The sequence below is a fragment of the Heptranchias perlo genome, chromosome X (assembly GCF_035084215.1).
Source record: "Heptranchias perlo isolate sHepPer1 chromosome X, sHepPer1.hap1, whole genome shotgun sequence".
In the NCBI taxonomy this organism is placed as follows: Eukaryota; Metazoa; Chordata; class Chondrichthyes; order Hexanchiformes; family Hexanchidae; genus Heptranchias; species Heptranchias perlo.
The window spans coordinates 5,099,085-5,117,732 of NC_090370.1; the positions used below are offsets into that span (position 1 = coordinate 5,099,085).

Sequence of the window (18,648 nt, forward strand, 5' to 3'; positions counted from 1 at the left end):
CCAGATTGTGTCCTTTGGGAGGCTCTATACTTTGATCTTGAAAGTGTACTCAATGGGTGATTTTTACTTGGAGTAGCACATAGCCATCATTGGCTGGCTGTAATTGTTTATTACACTTGGGAATGAAAGGTTGAGTGTTGGGGGCTTGACAACCCACACACATTGGCAAAACCAAAAGCAGAATTCCTGATGATCTGCAATCTACTATGGAAGAGAAATCTATGAATGAAGCTGAAATTGATCTCTGAATCTGGACTTTGGTAGATCCACTGACACCTGGCAAACTGGGGCAAAGAAGAACAAGTATACCATCTGGGAATAAAAATTCGGTGTTTTTTGTTTCAACAAATGGCTTTGTCAGGGAGGAAAATGTGGACGTGGTATGTTTCCAAAAAAAAACAATTGGACTGTGGAATGCATTTCCTTAAAGGAAAAGAAAAAAGGTCAAAGGTTAAACAAACCACAGAAGCTGCTGAATACCACTAATTTGAACAGATAAAGGTTTCTAAAGATTGCCTCTTTTAGAATGTAATTTGAATCACTTTGGACTGTAAGTACAGACCATATCTGAAGATCACACTTAGATTAACCCGTGGAAGGATGTTGTTCTACCTCAATGTACTTGAATATAGTTCTGATACCAACTAATTCAAAATATTAATTTGATGTCATTTTTAGAAAGTTACTGTGCTGCTATATTTGGTTATTGCCACCTTAGACCACCTGTAATCTTAATCCCTTTAGTGTAGTTAATATTGGTCACTGAATATTTAACTGGCTAATAGATTGTGTTCGTGCAGCACAAGACCAGCCTGTAAATAGTGTAAGGAGGTGGACGAAGGGGATAATCTCCGAAAGCTTGTGATTTTAAAATAAAATTGTTGGACTATGACCTGGTGTTGTAAGATTCCTTGCATTTGTCCACCCCAGTCCATCACCGGCATCTCCACATCATGTAAATAGTGTTAGTGGGACAGAATTAACAGTCACTTGGACGAGTGTGGATTGGTTAGGGAAAGCCAGCATGGATTTGTTAAGGGCAAATGGTGTTTAACTAACCTGATACCAAGTTTTTTGATGAGGTAACAGAGGGTAGATGAGGGCAATGCAGTTGATGTGTATATGGACTTTCAAAAGGCGTTTGATAATGTGCTGCATGGTAGGCTTATCAAGATTGCGGCCCATGGAATAAAGGGGGCAGTAGCAACATGGATACTGAATTGGCTAAGTAACAGGAAACAGAGTAGTGGTGAATGGTTGTTTTTCAGACTGGAGGGAGGTGTACAGTGGTGCTCCCCAGGGGTCGGTGCTGGGACCACTGCTTTTCTTGATATATATTAATGACTTGGACTTGGGAGTACAGGGCACAATTTCAAAATTTGCAGATGCCACAAAACTTGGAAGGGTAGTAAACAGTGAGGAGGATATTGATAGACTTCAAGAGGATATAGACAGGCTGGTGACATGGGCGGACACATGGCAGATGAAATTTAATGCAGAAAAATGTGAAGTGATACATTTTGGTAGGAAGAACGAGGAGACGCAATATAAACTAGAGGGCATAACTCAAGGGGTACAGGAACAGAGAGATCTGAGGGTATGTGTGCACAAATTGTTGAAGGTGGCAGGGCAAGTTGAGAAAGCGGTTAAAAAAGCATACAGGATCCTGGGCTTTATAAATAGAGGCATAGAGTACAAAAGTATGGAAGTCATGATGAACCTTTATAAAACACTGGTTTGGCCACAATTGGAGTATTGTGTTCAGTTCTGGGAACCACACTTCAGGAAAGATGTGAAGGCCTTCGGGTGCAGAAGAGATTTACTAGAATGATTCCAGGATGAGGGACTTTAGTTACGTGGATAGACTGGAGAAGCTGGGATTGTTCTCCTTGGAACAGAGAAGGTTGCGAGGAGATTTGGTATTCAAAATCACGAAGGGTCTAGACAGAGTAGATAGAGATAAACTGTTCCCATTGGCGGAAGGGTCAAGAACCAGAGGACATAGATGATTGGTTCTTTTGCCAAAGGTGACATGAGGAAAAACTTTTTTCCTCTGAGTGGTTAGGATCTGGAATGCACTGCCCAAGGAGGCGGATTCAATCATGGCCTTCAAAAGGGAACTGGATAAGTACTTGAAAGGAAAAAATTTCCAGGGCTACGGAGATAGGGCAGGAGAGTGGGACTAGCTGGATTGCTCTTGCATAGAGCCGGTGTGGACTCAATGGGCCGAATGGCCTCCTTCCGTGATGTAATCTTTCTATAATTCTAGTGCAAGTGTCCTTTGTTACTATATTTCCTGGACAATTCATTTGTAACTTTAAATATATTATTATATAAATGTTTTGGAAATCCTATGCGAATAAGTGGACATGACAATACTACAATGTTCAAAATATTTTTATCTCTACAGTGTTCAAAATGTTCTGTGGATTAGGCTGACTGGTATTATTGAGCTTTTTTTTTGTATATTGAAAGTTTGTACAGTATGAACAAGGCCTACCTTACTACCTACCTAGAGAAAACATGCCATCTTTTCAATTTAGAAACTGCATTGCTGATGCTGAAGAGGGAGAGGAAAGGATCAGCTTTGATGTCAGATCTTGATTAACTCAATTATTCTATAGATTAATCCAAGATATCACTTTAACAATCTATGTATGTGTCAACTGGTAAAATTGCATGCGAATCTGGCAACGTGCCTGGAAAAGATGTATACTTGTCTTGGGAAAGAAGGCAAAGGTTAATTTGGAATCCTGCATCAGACTACTTTTTGTTCAGCCTGTGATAAATTATTCTTCCATCAATCAAAGCAGCCTAGAGTAACTATTGCTGGTCTGCAGCTAAGCAGAAATCCTTTGTGTGCAGTAGTGATGTAATTCAGGGAAGAGAAGGATTGCAGAAATGCAAGTTAAATTTGGCTGTTTTAGGGAGTGTTTTGTGAATTATTTTGTAATTCTATTTTTATCACTTCCATGCTTGAGGCTCAAAGGAGTGTTCAATGATTTTTTTTTTAAAACTTGCTTCTCTACCTTTTTTCTAGTCTCCTTCTGCACTGACCTACAAAAGGTCTTTCCCAATGCCACCCAAGTTCAGGAGAGTAAGAATTATTTCCTGAGTGAAAAGAACTAGTGATGTGAATAAAATACAAATTTATATTACTATTAAAAGCTGGATGTTTATTTTGGTTTCGGTGTCTTAAGTGGCTGCTTGTAGCTTCCACTAAAGAAAGATGCATTCTTCCTGATGTGGGAAGGAGGTACAGCAATCAAACAGCAAGTTGCTGCATGCTGTTTTTGCACGCCACTTAATAGTTAACGTGGCAGAGGCCTGGCTGTGGGTGTGTACCTGCCCTTTCATCTGGGAGATGGTATGTGGCATGGGGAAAGGAATGATCATTTCAGTGTATCTGACATTTCAGTTACTTCAGCAAACACCCAAATTTAATTGAGGCAAATGATTATTTTCCAGTATCAGTACCCCAGAGCTAGTTTCCCCTCCCTCCACAGCATAAAATAATTAATATTTCTTTGTGGGAGGGGGAAAATAAACATACTGGAAAGAAGTGCTATTGATCAAAGAAAATTACTGTTTCATTTTTAGTTTTAAATGTGAATGTTCAGTGTCATTCAGCTGAATACTTATCTGAAACGTTGCTACATCTCTGATTTCATTTTCGTGACTTTTGTGAACGTTTTCCTTGCTCCATTGCTTTGTCACATAGGCACATTTTCCTCTGTGTAAAGTTAAACAAAATCCTTTTATTAAACTAATTTTTTTTTAAATGATAGTAATAAAATAATTTGTCTTTAACTTTGCATAGGAAAATATTCCTCACAACTTCCTGATTTAGAAATCAGACAAACCTATTGTGCCTTTTGCTATAGGACTCAAATTGTTTTTCATAGTAGAAATATCCTTGGAGATACAATTCCAGAATATGTGGCCAGTAGCCTTAGACTTTCTGCTCTTAATCTTGTATTCTAAGAAGGAACCAAAATTCTTGATGTCTTGTCTTGTAAAAGACTGACGGTTAAGGTTCAAATTTCACCAGAAAATGCTGAATTGTGTAATTTAAAATCTTAGTTATTGATGCAAAAATTTGTATGCCTATTGATAGACAAGGGAATACTACAAAATACTACGGCACAGAGGGATCTGGGTGTCCTCGTACATGAAACACATAAAGTCAATATACAGGTGCAGCAGGTAATCCGGAAGGCAAACTGAATATTGGCCATTATTTCTAGGGGGATGGAGTATTAGAGCAGGGCAGTCATGCTACAACTGTACAGGGTGCTGGTGAGACCACACCTGGAGTACTGCGTACAGTTCTGGTGCCCTTATTTAAGGAAGGACTCGATAGGGTAGATACTGAGAGGATGTTGGCCCTCACGGGGGAATCTAGGACTGGGGAGCATAATCTCAGAATAAGGGGTCGCCCGTTTAGGACTGAGATGGGGAGGAATTTCTTCTCCCCGAGGGTCGTGAATCTTTGGAATTCTTTACCCCAAAGAGCTGTGGAGGCTGAGTCATTGAATACATTCGAGGCTGAGTTAGACAAATTTTTGATCATCAAGGGAGTCAAAGGATAAGGGGAAAAGGCGGGAAAGTGGAGTTGAGGTAAAAATCAGATCAGCCATGATCTCATTGAATGGCGGAGCAGGCTCGAGGGTCTGAATGGCCAACTCCTGCTCCTATCTCTTATGGTCTTAAATCTTTTTTTTAAAAAAAGCAAAATACTGCTGGTACAGAGCAAATACTTTGTAAAACTTGGTAGTTTTTAGGCCACTGAGACCATGAAAATATGCCATGCAGGTGACCAGTCGGAAATGAATAGTGTGGGATGTGAAGAATGTATGTTCTGGAGATTTGTTTGATTTCACAGGCACATGGGAACAACACCACCTGCACGTTTCCCTCCAAGTCACACACCATCCCGACTTGGAAATATATTGCTGTTCCTTCATCGTTGCTGGGTCAAAATCCTGGAACTCTACCTAACAGCACTGTGGGAGAGCCTTCACCACACGGACTACAGCGGTTCAAGAAGGCGGCTCACCACCACCACCTTCTCTAGGGCAATTAGGGATGGGCAATAAATGCTGGCCACATCCCATGACCGAATTTTTTTTAAAATTTCTTTTACGGACCAGGAAAGTTAGATTACACATTATCTGTAGAGGGGATAGAGTTGATGGGCTGCTTTCTTGTGATGTTGACCATGAGGAGATCGATGTGCTAACAGCTCCCACACTCCAGAAGGTGCTTTCGAGTTTTCCTGTTAATATTAAAACTCATTTCATGGTATTGAAGAGTGTCTTTCATAGATGCCTGGTTAACCATTCCATTAAAGTGAGTCACCGTGCCTGAAAAGCTAATAGCAGGCTCCAGGGAAACTGTCCAAAGCTGGTAATTTTAATGTGACCTGGGAAGTGGTAGCTGACTCCAGTAATCTGGGGAGTCAAATTCGGGCTTGGAGGAATTTAAGGGAAGTCAGTCTCAGAGATACCTATCCTTCTCAGAAGGGTTACATGCAGATTTTGATAAAAATAATGAAAACTCTTTAGTTTAGTAAGGGGGAATTCTGCACAGTTGCCGCCTTTCTGTCTGACTGCTATGAAAATCCCTGCCTTATTGCCGCCCCCCCCCCCCAACTTAACTAATGCACCAAGAGCTATCCTGCTTCTTCCCTATGCTTAAAATATTTTACCTAAGTGAAAGCTGGAGTACTTTTTCTCAAGTAATACTATTAAGAATCAAAAATACTGAATGTGGCATAGCACACTGAAGCTCCAGCTTCTGATGCAACAGATTTGAAATGTGGAAATTCTTATCTCTAATCTGCCACTCTGCTGAGTTATTGTCTTTAGGTCAACTACTAAGTGGTATCTGGAACCCCAGTGCAGAGACTCCCAGTTGAGCATAAAGGTCTACCAATGCATCCTAGGCTAAGGACCAGATTTCCCCTTTGCCTCCTTCCTTTGTCACTCCAGGAAAAAAAACATGTAAACTAAGAGATGCTTGCAATTTTACCTCTTGAGTATTCCTCAGTAAATCATATAGGTGTCCAGCTTTATGACCATTAGTCTAACCTAGCAAATAAAACATGCCTGCTCAGTTTGTTAGAAATTTTGTTAAATCTATAAAACATGAATCTAGGAGAACCAAGTGCCAGAACCTGATGGGATACATCTAAGGATCCTGAGGAAAATGAGGAAAGAAATAGCGGAAGCGCTAGAAACTATATTTCAGGGTTCTGTTGAGAAGGATGTGTGCCAGAGAGCTGGAGTGGTCAATGTAATACCCATTGTCAAAAAGGGAGACAGAACTAACACAGATAATTACAGACCAGTTAGTTTAACTTCTGTGGTAGGGGAAATTTTGGAATCTTCAAAATAAAATTACTAAATATCTAGATGCAGCTAACATGGATTTGGGGAAGAAAGGTCGAGCTTGACAAACCTGGTAGAGTTCTTTGAGGAGATGACAGTTCTGGTGGATGGGGGAAATGTACTGGATGTGATGAACATTGTCAAAGGTTTTCCAAAAGACCAAGTACCACACAGGTGACTACTTGAGAAGATTAAAGGGAACAGAATTAGGGGAAGGGTAGAAAATTGATTAAAAGCTGGTTAGAGGGGAGGAAACAGCCTGGCCTGATATTTTTCTTAACAGGTGTAAACACATTTCTTAATGCAATAGAATTCTCCATTTTACAAAAAATATTGAGCGCCCTCAGTGCCTAGTGGGTAAAAGCACTGCCTGATGCAGTACTAAGTCCTGCAGAGCAGAAAGTTGCAGGTTTGATTCCTGATCTGGATGTTGATCTCAGCTAGGGCAACATTTGGAGCAATTTGTCTCAGTGGTCCTGAGGTAGGGATGGAAAGATTTGCTGGGGAGAATACTGCCCTTGTTTGCTTCGTGATTTCTTCCTGAAAAATGTGTATATGAGGACAAGATCGGGCCAGCTGTGACACCCTTTATAATCAAACAGACACCACTTAGCCAAAGTAGGAGGTCTGCTGGTTATGTACCCCAAGTAAGAGTTAGTTCCTTCAGGAGAAGAGAGGGGCAGGGGAGAAATTGGCAAAAAAAAGTATTTTCGCAGGATTATTATGCTTTGGACCTCCATAGGCTTTATTTTCTCTACTGTTTTTCTATTCTCATGATTTCTGCCACTTGTTCAGGAGGATTTTTGTTTTAGATAAAATTAGTGGAGACTCCAGTGCACGAATGTTATTTCTATAGTGTCTGATGTCCCAATTTTGTTAATAAAGCTACTGGATATTTTAATCCCTCTCTTGTATCTCACTGGATGCATTCTTGCATTCATTCAGTCACAACATCCATTTCTCTGCCTGACTAGACAAGATTGATGGTAGTCACTTCTCCATTCACAGAGGCAGTGGTCGTAACCATGACTTTGTTCATCAATTTCTTAATTTCATATTCAAACTTATATTGAGATTTTGATCTTTGTATTTGATAAGCTCCTGTTTTGGATCCTTCAAGGAGATTTGTAGGCCTAAGCATTTTTGTCCAACCCTTCTAGTTATGATTCTAGATGTTTTAGAACTAGCTGAGCTGCTTTTCCCTTTTGTGTAGATGTTTTTTTGGTAGAGGAAAGATGGAGTACATATTCAAAAAAGAAAATGCAAAGACTTTGATATTCGCCAACAATTTAAATACAATGGAATGTTGACCTTCATCTCAAGGGAACTGGAATGTAAAAGGGAGGAAGTTATGCTTCAGTTGTACAGGGTCTTGGTCAGATCTCATCTGGAGTACTGTGTTCAGTTTTGGGCACCGCACCTCAGGAAGAATATATTGGCCTTGGAGTGGGTGCAGCACAGATTCACCAGAATTATACCAGGGCTTATCGGGCTAGATTATGAGGACAAGTTGCGTAAACTTGGCTTTTATTCCATGGGGATTTGATAGGTTAGATACAGGGAAACTGTAGGGGGCATGATTAAGAAGTTTGCAGATGATGCAAAAATTGGCCGTGTGGTTGGTAGTGAGGAGGAAAGCTTTAGACTGCAGGAAGATATCAATGGACTGGTCAGGTGGGCAGAAAAAGGGCAAATGGAATTCAATCTAGAAAAGTGAGGTAATGCATTTGGGGAGGGCAAACAAGACAAGGGAGTACACAATAAATGGGAGGATACTGAGAGGTGTAGAGGAAGTGAGGAACCTTGGAGTGCATGTCCACAGATCCCTGAAGGTAGCAGGACAGGTGATAAGGTGGTTAAAAAGGCAAATGGAATACTTTCCTTTATTAGCCGAGGCATAGAATATAAGAGCAGGGAGGTATTACTGGACCTGTATAAAACACTGGTTCGGCCACAGCTTGAGTATTGTGTACAGTTCTGGTCACCACGTTACAGGAAGGATGTAATTGCACTAGAGAGGTTACAGAGAAGATTTACGAGAATGTTGCCAGGACTAGAGAATTTTAGCTATGAGAAAAGATTGGATAGGCTGGGGTGGTTCTCTTTGGAACAGAGGAGGCTGAGGGGTGATTTAATTGAGGTGTACAAAATTATGAGGGGTCTAGATAAAGTGGATAGGAAGGACCTTTTTCCCTTGGTAGAGAGGTCAATAACCAGGGGGCATAGATTTAAAGTGATTGGTAGAAGGATGAGAGGGGAGCTGAGGAAATTTTTTTCACCCAGATGGTGGTAGGGGTCTGGAACTCACTGCCTAAAAGGGTTGTAGAGGCAGAAACCCTCAACACATTTTAATAAGTACCTGGATGTGCACCTGAAGTGCAGTGACCTACGCACCAAGTGCTGGAAAGTGGCAATAGGTTGGATGGCTCATTTTCAGACGGCAGGGACACGATGGGCCAAATGGCCAAATGAAGTTCTTTTAGCATATAACTAGTAGAATAGATAAGGGGGAACCAATGGATGTGGTGTATTTGGATTTTTAGAAGGCTTTCAATAAGGTCCCACACAGGAGGTTGGTGAACAAAGTTTAAAGCAAAAGGAATTGGGGGTAATATACTGGCAAGGATAGAGAATTGGTTAACAGACAGAAAACAGAGTAGGAATAAACGGGTGTTTAGTCACAGTCTGCCACCCTGAAAGTGGGGTACCGCAGGGATCAGTGCTTGGGCCCCAGCTATTCACAATCTACATCAATGATTTGGATGAGGGGACCAAATGTAATATTTCCAAGTTTGCCGATGACACAGAACTAGGTGGGAATGTGAGTTGTGAGGAGGATGCAAAGAGGCTTCAAGGGGATATAGACAGGCTAAGTGAGTGGGCAAGAACATGGCAGATGGAATATAATGTGGAAAAATGTGAAGTTATCCACTTTGGTAGGAAAAACAGAAATGCAGAGTATTTTTTAAATGGTGAGAGATTGGGAAATGTTAATGTGTACAAGGACACCCAGGTCCCTTTGAACAAGTCACTGAAAGCTAACATGCAGGTGCAGCAAGCAATTAGGAAGGCAAATAGTATGTTGGCCTTTATTACAAGAGGATTTGAGTACAGGAGTAAAGGTATCTTACTGCAATTATTTCGGGCCTTGGTGAGACCACACCTGGAGTATTGTGTACAATTTTGGTCTCCTTACCTAAGAAAGGATATACTTGCCATGGAGGGAGTGCAACATAGATTCACCAGACTGATTCCTGGGGTGGCGGGATTGTCGTATGAGGAGAGATTGAGTAGACTAGGCCTGTATTCTCTAGAGTTTAGAAGAATGAGAGGTGATCTCATTGAATAACATACAAAATTCTTACAGGGCTCGACGGGGTAGATGCAAGGAGGATGTTTCCCCTGGCTGGGGAGTCTAGAACCAGGGGGCTCACAGTCTTGGAATAAAGGGTAGGCCATTTAGGACTGAGATGAGGAGAAATTTCTTCACTCAGAAGGTGGTGAATCTTTGGAATTCTCTACCCCAGAGGGCTGTGGAAGCTCAGTCATTGAGTACATTCAAAACAGAGAGCGATAGATTTCTAGATATTAAAGGCATCAAGGGATATGGGGATAGTGCAGGAAAATGGCATTGAGGTAGATCAGCCATGATCTTGTTGAATGGCGGAGCAGGCTCGAGGGGCCGGATGGCCTACTCCTGCTCCTATTTCTTATGTTTTGTGCCATAAATTTTCTATAAAACTATTTCCTTTGGTGGGAGAATCCAGAACAAGAGGGGATAATCTTAAAATTAGAGCTAGGCCATTTAGGACTGAAATTAGGAAACACTTTTTCCACACAAAGGGTAGTGGAAATCTGGAACTCGCTCCCCTAAAAGGCTGTGGGTGCTGGGTCAGTTAAAATTTTCAAGACTGAGATTGATAGATTTTTGTTAGGTAAGCTGAGATGCCGATCAGCCATGATCTAATTGAATGGTGAAATAGGCTCAAGGGTCTAAATGGTGTACTCCTGTTCCTATGTTTATACAACACCTCAGAACAGGTAGAGCAGTGGTTATCCTGGTTGCTAGGTGGATGCTTCTGTTGCTGACGTTTGGGTATGTTATTTTTAGCTTTGTCTCTAAACAGCTGGGGAATTTGGGTAACAGGATAAAGGTCTCTGTCAAAGGTCATTTTTGTTTGTGTTTGGGAAAGGAGGTGACTATTGACAGTGTGCATCAGAACTGTTCTTTGTAGACGTCACAGAGCAATTTTGTAGAGAGATTGATGGTATTTCATGATATTGTGATCATCGATCATTTTTCTGGATATGCAATGTTCTTTGCCCAACTCTGGTTATACTGTTCTTTTGTATCATAACTTACAATTACTTTTGAGGGAAGAGACCATGATTATTGGGTTTCCATATCACTGTACATTGTGCTTTGAAATTAAATGGTTGGTCAAGGGTTCCCCCTTCCCCCTCAGCAATGTTCATTTTTCCCTTCCTATCCTGAAGTGCTGGGTTATAGAAGTCTTTGTGTCATTCGGATTTCAAACTAGAAAACTCTAAGATTTGCTTAGGAAAATACTTGCACCATCAGCTAAGGTTTCCATTTGAAGTGGATTTCACCTACATGCTACAACCATGTAGTAGACAGCAGGAATCACTTGGTAACTAATTGGGCAGTCCATTTTTTGACATTGCCAGCGTGTTCATGGCAAAGACGAGTTGAATGAGAGTAAGGTTGAGTAAGCCTATGCTGGTGCTAGTAATCAGTAATTCTGATAAGTTATGATGCTATAGCTGAATGGTAACCTCAGTTAGGAAGGTTCAATTACTGTATGTTCAAACTGCTTGCAAATAATTTTTTTAATGTTTCATTAGGTTTTTTTTGTTTTGTAATAGTGAATGGGAATGGCATTTGGATTTTTATCTTTGGATGAGATTGGGTTTTTGTTTTTGCACAAGCATTTTGTACCTTTTCAGAACCATGGAAGTTGTGGAAAATGCGTAATAGCGTGTATTTCAATTGCTAGCAGGCTTGTGTTTGTAGTTGATTGTTCAAAGGAAAGATCCAGATTCTAAAGCACAAAGCAGTGAATAACCAAACATTTGTGGCCAGAATGATGAGCCCATACAATGCCTTTCCTTCAGCGCAAGGGGATGCAATATCCTTGTTGGCAACATGACAACAGTCTGAAGTACAAGTATTCGAGACGAGCCAAACAGGAACTAAAGTGCACAGCTATAACGTGAAATTTGGAATACATCCAGAGTCTTCTGAAATGCTTATAAAAATGCAGTGAGTTACAGTACAAAACTTCCATAGAGCTGTTCAGAACGGCTTGTTCTAGAGCTACCAAGAAAGCAGGTAACAGTTTCTTTAAGTAGAAAAAATAGGTTTTGATGCAGTTTTTGGCAATAAAGGAGCCTTTTCGATTTCATCCTTTGTAATTTACCTCTTTAAAACAAAAAGTACTTTTTTATTTCGACCATGTCCCTCCCACATGATGTTTCTAGTGGCAGAACAAGTTTTTTTTGCTCTCTAAACTTGAGGGGGGATGTGTGTATTCAATAATTTGTAATCTTTATTGCTTCATTCGATTGGGTTGCTTTATATAAATTGAGAGGCTCCTTTTCTGTCTGTATTCTGTTAACTCTAAATATACAGCAGTTCAGACCTATCTGAAAAAATATGATGTGGAGATATGATAGTTCATCTCCATGACATTGCTCAGTGTGAATAAATAAAGGTGACTTTGTTTTGTTAGTACTAACTTTTACAATTCTTCTGGTCTCTTGTCTGTGGTGCTTGAGTTGTTTGAAACGCAGTGACTAGCTAGTGTTCGATGCTGATAATTCTTGAATATGCTGCCACTCTGGAATATTACTTTCTGCATAGAAAGCTAAAATAGTGTAAGATCTGGGAAAAAACGACTGTTAATGGAATTCATGGTTATTCCTTGGCTACTATTTAAAGTCCTTGAAGGCTTACGAACCATTTACAAGTAGAAGTTTAGATTTGGTCTATAGTTAAAATATTGAATCAGATGAAAATGTCCTACTTGCAAATTCAGAGTTTTAATTTCAGGCCTTTTTAACAGCTAACTGATCTAAATATCTTGAAGGAAGTGATTTTCGTTGCTGTATATCAAGGTGAACAGAATGGCATTTTATGATACGGAATATACTTGCACTCAATGTGCACTCAAAAGCACTCATGATCTTATGGGCTGATCACTCCATTTAACAAGATAGCTACGGTGAGGAAGGCCATTTGATCCATCTTCATGCATCAACCCAGAAAGTTCGTAAAGTCCCCCTCATTTCAATATCCATTTTTTCCATAAGAGATTCCAGAGTTTTTGCCTCGACTACTTTTCCTGGAAGTCTATCCATGCATTCATTACTCTTTTGGTGAAGAATAATTTCCTGAGATCAGTCCTAAATTTCCCATTTACTAGATTGAGTCTATGTTGCCTAGTCTTACACTCACTATTTAATTTGAAGTAATATCCTGTGTTTATCCTTTCCATTCCCTTAACTATCTTGCATACTGCTTAAAATCAGGTGCCTCCTTCCAGGCTGAAAAGCCCAAGTTTCTGCAGTCTTCCCTTATAACTCATTAAATGTAAGATGCAATACACATTAATATTGTATAAATATTAGATGTCATAACAGGGTGTAGTCAGAGGCCACTGTATCAAGGACTGATGTCTCACTAATTTGACCGTAGTGATTGTTGGAAGCACAATGATTTGGAGAAATTAGAGAATCTGTAGAGAGCTCTGTTTCGTGATTCTCTGCACTCTTATTACAAGGTTGATGCTGTGCATTCTATGCAAATGATATGTGCTGCCACAGGCCTGAAACTCTGGTTCTGTACACTTGATGGGGAGAGGGAGTAAATAGAGAAATTGTTCCCATTGGCAGCAGGGTTAAGAACCAGAGGACACAGATTTAAGGTGATTGGCAAAAGAAGCAAAGGCGACATGAAAATCTTTTTTATGCAGTGAGTAGTTATGATCTGGAATGCGCTGGCTGAAAGGGAGGTGGAAGCAGATTCAATCATGGCTTTCAAAAGGGAATTGGATAAATACTTGAAGGGAAAAAATTTGCAGGGCTACAGGGAAAGAGTGGGGGAATGGGACTAACTGGATTGCTCTTACAAAGAGCTGGCACAGGCTTGATGGGCCAAATGGTCTCCCTCTGTGCTGTAACCATTCTATGATGGGGGTGGGGGAGGTTTAATCTGCTTTTATTGAGCATGTCTGCTCTCCAACAGGGATTAGCACATCACACAATGAAATGCCTGATAGGTCAGGTAGGTTTCTAACAACTAGAATCATTAACCCATCTTGAACAGCGGATTTGTACAATATATGCATGTGAAACCATCTCCTTTTAGTTCCAGTCTACTTGGAAGAACAGAGGGTGCATACTGAAATGTGGGGCTGGAGAAGATTGCAAAGGTAGGATAGAGCGAGGCCACAGGGATTTGAAGATGAGGATGAAGATTTCAAAGTCAATATACTGAGAGATATATATGGGCATGATTGTCTTGGTGCACGCTCGTTCCAAAACGTCCTATCTTTTCCAGGATTCATTGTTTCTCCATTCCCATCTTCTCGCTTCTGCTCACCCTCCAGGTGACCTTAAGTTTTGAATTGGGTGCAAGGTTTGCCCCTGTTATTTAGCCATGGAGCAGCTCCACTGTAACGTTATACAGCATTTTAACTAGCACTAAGAAGTGTGGGTACAGTGCATAAATCATTCTTCTGCCATACAGTATGGCAAGAGAAATTCTTTCAAGAGTTATGCTTCCACTGCACCATGTGGATATTGTGTACAGTGGTGAACTCTCCCTAAGTAATTTCCTGAAGACAAAATAACCAAAGCATGCTTTCAAGAAGAGAAATGTGCCTTCAGGGTCACAGAGAAATTTGACAAATAGAGTGGAAAAACTCATACATATGTCTAATATTATTCAACCCTGCATTCACATTTATATTCTGCAGATGACATGAATGTGATCCCAATAAAAATGAAGCCATAGTGTTTCATATAGTTTAGATATTCTGTATTTGTACATAACCCTGCAATGTTCAATCTATTTTACAAATTAGATATTTGTCCATCACCTTTTTAAAGGAATTAGTTAATATAGCATTGTTAATTTTAATGGCAATATATTCCAGATATTGACCACCCTGCATAAAGAAAAGAAATCTAATCTCTGATTTGCTTGAGACTTACTAATTCTATGCTTTTGTCCTCTATTCCTGTAATTGTAGTTCATTAAATAACTTGCTTTCAGTACATTATGCATTCTTTTCAGCATTTTCAAGTACTATGTCATGCTCCCTCTTGATCTTTTTGTTCAATAAGTGCAATTCCCAATTCTGTTCACAAATCCTTACAACCTGGAACTTTGTGTCCTGAACTCAGTTCTCTGGAACCCCTCAAACAAAGCGATTACAAAAGATAGCAAAATTGTACACACTATTCCAAATGTAGCCGTACCAATGAATTATACAAGGTTAAAATAACCTGTTTTGTTTTGCAATCAAAATGTCTTTGAGGTGCATCCAGAATACATTTACTCTTAAGTGGCCTCACGTTCCCTGGATACTTTCAGTGAATGATTGATAATCAGAACCAAATCTTTTTCATTTTCCATGTTTAGCACTTTCTTTACCCAATCCCAACATTTGCCAGTTCACTTCAAAGTAGAACCAACTCACCAAGCGTGTACCTTTATTGGTCTGCATTACTTTTTTTTTCTACATTAAATCAATTTGATGTTCTGAGCCATTTTACTTTGGATCCTTTTCAGTGATGTTGCTCTTCCCTATACTAGTTATCTGGCCACATTATTTGGTAAAAGCAAATTAAGAGATGAAGTATTCCTTATGGATATAGTACATTTGGTTTTTCAGAAAACATTTCATACATTTCGGCATCCAATACTCTTAAAGATAAGCAAGCTTTTTTATGTCCCTCATTTTTTTACCATTGCCAAAGCTAGTTTTCAATCCAGCTATTTTATTCATTCCATGCACATTTATATTTAAGATAAATGCAGAAGTTTAGTAAATATTTTCTGAAAATCCAAATGTATATGTCCACTGGGAATGCCTCATCTAACTTAAGTTACACTCTCGAATTATTTCAATAGATCTATGAAATATGGCTTATTGTTTCTGAAACCATACTGACTTCCACTTCTGGCTACAGTGCACTTCAGATGAAAATTAATAGCATCTTGTAAAATGTCGTTGAGTATTTTCTGCATTACTGGTCTGTGACTCCTTGATTTATGTCTCTGCGTTTCTTGGTTCTGAATATATGGATTACATGGGCCACTGATTTGGTACATGTTGTATATTTATGGAGCTACTAAACACATAAAGCACACCCTTACCAACTTCTTCACATATTCTTGAGTAAAGTGTCTAGTATAACCCAGCTGTCTTGTATTTAATGCTTCAAATTTATATTCATAATATATGTGACTTAAGTTATAAATTTTAGATCCATTTTGTTTGTTGTAGACAAATTCTATATCCAGCCAAGCAGAAGCCAAAACAAGATACATGAAGGTGGACTCAAATGGAGCTTCCTTCTCCTTCTTTGTTGCTAAAGCTGCCTTCAAGAAGCTTGGTGTCTTCTGTGGTTGAACATTTCTTTTCCTCTCAAAAAAATCTTTTCTCTCTGAAAAGTTGATGCTTGTCTGAGCTTTCCACTCTCATTCCTCTTAAGCCGCAAATATGACATCCTATGCTCTATTTCCCTCCCACCCCGCGCAACTCAAAAGTGTTGTTCTTAAGACTCACTGTACGGTCTCGCACTATGACATTCTTTCCCACAAACTCAAAATTGGAACTTCTTTCCTTCCCCTTAAAGCTTCAGGCCTTTAAAACACAAGCTTTGTATCATCTAGTCACTATCTCACTTACTTTTCCTTCTTTCTCACTCTTTTAGCTTTGATGTGTGCTGCAGTTTGGGCGTTGTCTCAGTTAATTTGCTTTCTCAATTTAAAAATAAATCAAATTGCTTCTTCATATATGATTGAAAACAATTCTTTTATAAAACTTTTTAATAAATTTCATATTTAACAGTGATATTGCAATTTATTACCAGATGGAATGTATAGAAACAATTTCTTTGTATCAATACAAGTGTGAGCATTTCTATAATTTAAGATTGGAGTGCATTTCCTTCTACAAATACAATTTTTTAAAAAATGTAAACACTTTTGGGGGCTGAACTCTTAAAAATGACTGTTGATAATATTTGGTGGACATGTTCATATGACATTCCTCTGTCCACTATTTAAACACTGGTGTTAACCTATTAACTTTAAATGGGTTACTGCCTCCACTAAGAACACAGAAAAATGTCATGTGACTGTGCAAAGATCTGCAAAAGCACTGAAATACTATCAATGCCTGGAACAGACACTCTAAGGCCATTCCTTATAATGCCATCTACCACATCATTGATAAAGATATTGAATAGGATGGGTGACAGTGGACAACATTGCCTTACTGCTCTTTTGAGGCAGATAGGTTCACATCCCAGATAAAATCCAAGATTTAGCCATATACTTCCATAACCTATAACTTCTTCATGAGGACCACAAAAGTCATGGCACTAGGTCCAAAGCCTTACAAAAATTACTGAAAGCGATGTACCCGGATTTCCCCCGAACTCTCTGATGTTGCACAATCTTGTATAAAGCGAAACCTACCATGTCGGTGGGATTCCTCTATAGTTTTTTGCCTCACTAGGGTTCCCTTTTGGATAGAAACAACTGCACTCTTGGGGGGGGGGGGGGAACGAGGGTAAATGTGCCTCAAACAGAATTCTATTCAGTCTCAGAAGAGGTAGCTCCGAGGCAGATGGTGGTCCCTGGCACTCACTTCCTCCCCTCCCCTCCCCTCCTTGCCTACAACAGCTTTTAAGAATTTGGTATAAATACCATTCATGTGTGCCATACTACCATCAGCCAGGTGGCCCAGTGTGGCGTTCACTTCCTCTCATCAAAGCCCTGTGTGGTATACAAATGCCTAAGAGAGGGAGATAACTATAAATAAATAAATTGGCAGGTCCAGACTAAACTACTGTACATCCGACTATCCCATGGTTGTGGGTAATGGATTAGTAATCTTAGACATTTTTTCTTTAGCAAAACGTTCACGTTAATTGGCGTGTTCTGTACGCTGCATCACTGTAAAGTAGCTTTTCTATATATTCATCCAATGTCTGTACTATAACTTGATTCTCTAGTACGGGCTAGAGGATTATTACATTCAAGGATCGCAACCTTGATCTTAAGGGCCAGCGTGTTCCCTCATTATACTGAGGGCTGATATACAATGTGTTCTATTCAAACTTAAAGCTGTACATTTAGATTTTACATTGATTTAAGATATACACGTTGTAGTGTTTGTTCTGAGAGAAGCACTTGTATGTTGGCTCTTCTGAACAGCTGAAAGTGTGTCATAGGCCAGGTGAAAAAAACACACAAACAGCATTAATCAAAAATTTGAGTAGCATGAACAGAATGCTATGTTTTTAATTAATGAAATACAGAAAACATTCCACGTGGCAACTTTGTTTCTTGGGAGTTACGAGGTGGCAAGAGACTGTTCTCAATTATTTTCAATATTCTGTTGACTGAAATATGGCCCTTTTTGTCTAATCTAAAGTTTACAGTAAAACTTTCCTGTAAGTACTCCAACAGGAAAAGAGCTCTAATTGGGAATTAATTGCATTCTACACTTTAATGGAACTTCAGTCACAACTAGGAAAAACTCGTTTGAATATTTTTACTGGGAAGAATGTATTTACAAAACAACTTGAGTAGATGTTGAAGGTTTTGAGAAGTACCAGCAGTACCTCAAAGTTATCCCAGGCATGACTGCTAATGTGGTCACTAGTGTCAAGTGATCTGCCCAGTAAAGGAAAGCCTTCACACCAGAGTTCAAGAGGCTCAAACAAGGACACCAAAAGAAACTCAGGAAAAGAAGCCTCCTTCTTTTGCCAAGCTCAGCAGTTGATTCACTTGCTCCCCCCCCAATATTGGTAATCTTGCTCCAATACTTCTCAGATGAGGGAGTCCTTATTGCATTGGGATCGTTTATGATTGGGAGGAGCCTGCTTTAAAATGCTCCTTTTTATTTCCTGGAAGCTTTCCATAGTTCAGAGAATAACTTTCTTGGGATTGCTCCCAAGCAGTTGGATTGCTCTTTTCAAGGAGATTTTAGAT

General features: G+C 39.6%; 1 protein-coding gene across 2 annotated transcripts in view; it reads left to right on the top strand.

The window, feature by feature from the left end:
• Positions 1-18,648, top strand: part of LOC137307187 (spermatogenesis-associated serine-rich protein 2-like) — a 92,456-nt gene that overhangs the window by 20,793 nt on the left and 53,015 nt on the right. The window lies entirely within an intron of this gene.